The following is a 1659-nucleotide window of genomic DNA, read 5'->3' as shown; positions in this document are numbered from 1 at the left end:
TAACCATGTACAAGAAAATCAATGTGGTGAAAAAAAAAACCCCTGCATGTTTTCTTTTGACTTATTTGTTCAGGAATTTTGCTCTTCTCTCCTTCTGATTGACAAACTTCTCAATGACTTTCTTATTGAAGTCAGGAATGTCTCTGACAAGTTTCTTCTCAATAGAAAGCATTGCCAGAGCATTAAGGCGATCCTGGGTCATTGTATTTCTTAGGAAAGTCTTGATCCTCTTCAAAGTAGAAAAGCACCTCTCTGACTCTTCTGTTGTCATAGGCGTGGTGATTATGATCTTGAGTAGACTGACAGTCTCTGTGAAAGTACTTTGAAGATTGTTCTTAATGAAAAACTGGTACAGAGGCACTGCACCACTGCCAACCTTAAACTCAGGGTTCTCATAGATGAGGGACAGTTCTGTTTTGAGCTTGGCCTTGTTCAGCATGGGGTATGCCTCCATTGTTGTTTCAAGTGCTGATTCAGGAAACTTTACACTGTGTTGTGGAAACAACTCTCCATGCAGCAATGTTGCAGCCAGGGTTGTCTGACGAGTCAGTCTCGTCATGCCCACGCAAGGCCAACTCAAAAGCCCCACAAAACTTAACACAATCAATTATCTTGGATAAAATATACCTGTTTTTATCCACCTCCTCGTTGTGTTTTCTTATCGCAATCCTGTGGCCGTCGTCTAACTGGGTAGCGATGTTAACTCTTCCCAAAATGGCTAGTTTGACAGAATTACCCATGTGTGCCCTAGTGTTCTCATGTTTTCTTACTTTCTCGGACAGGTGCTTCATATCTCTCACTCCCGTAACTGTCCATGCTGGATCTGCGCCAGTTGCTTTAAACAGCATGCACGGAAAGCAAAATAAGGCATTGGCAGAAACGCACCCACATAGCCAAGCCTTTTTGGTGTACCAACTGGAAGAGTAGCTTCGCGTGTACTTCTTCCCTTTTTCGCTTGTCTGCTGTCTGATTAAGAGGTCAGGCTGATCTGGACCCAGCTCTTTTATCTTCAGTTTTTCTGCCAAAGTTCTCTTCTCAAACGGAATTTGGAGTAGAGACTTTACAGAGTTAGGTTCGTGTCCGGAATTAATGACACCTGAGCCCGCCATTGTCACATAATTGAAAATTGCGCCACTACAGACCAGCCCTGATTTTAGCAGTTTGGGGCGACAGAAAAATCGCCTATTTCAGATAAGATTTGAGGACACTGATTGGCTACATTTTATGTCACATCTTGAATATACTTATATCTTGAATCAGCATTTGACTAAATTCTACAAAGACCCGCCTCCTGTGGGCGATTTCTCGATTGCCCCTCAGCTGAAATTGAGACGTGCAGACAGGCAGAGAAGTCATATTATGATGGTAAAAACATATCTTTTTTTACATATGATTTTCTAATATATCACATCATACAAATATACATTTAAATAATTTATATAATTATTATTTTGTGTGTGTGGTTCAGGGAGGGTGGCGCCCTAGCGCCCTCTATTGGCCAGCCGCCACTGCTCACTACAGAGGAACAGTGAAAACGGACCTCTTTCAAACAGTGTCGAGTTCCGAACGTTGTTTAAACGACATACTCCGGTATTGCGGTATTTTAAAAATTCATATCATAACAAAAATAAACACCGGTATTCGGTATGAACCGGTATA

The sequence above is a fragment of the Sinocyclocheilus anshuiensis genome, unplaced genomic scaffold (assembly GCF_001515605.1).
Source record: "Sinocyclocheilus anshuiensis isolate Anshui unplaced genomic scaffold, SAMN03320099.WGS_v1.1 scaffold536, whole genome shotgun sequence".
NCBI classification, from domain to species: Eukaryota; Metazoa; Chordata; class Actinopteri; order Cypriniformes; family Cyprinidae; genus Sinocyclocheilus; species Sinocyclocheilus anshuiensis.
This window is presented reverse-complemented; position numbering follows the sequence as displayed.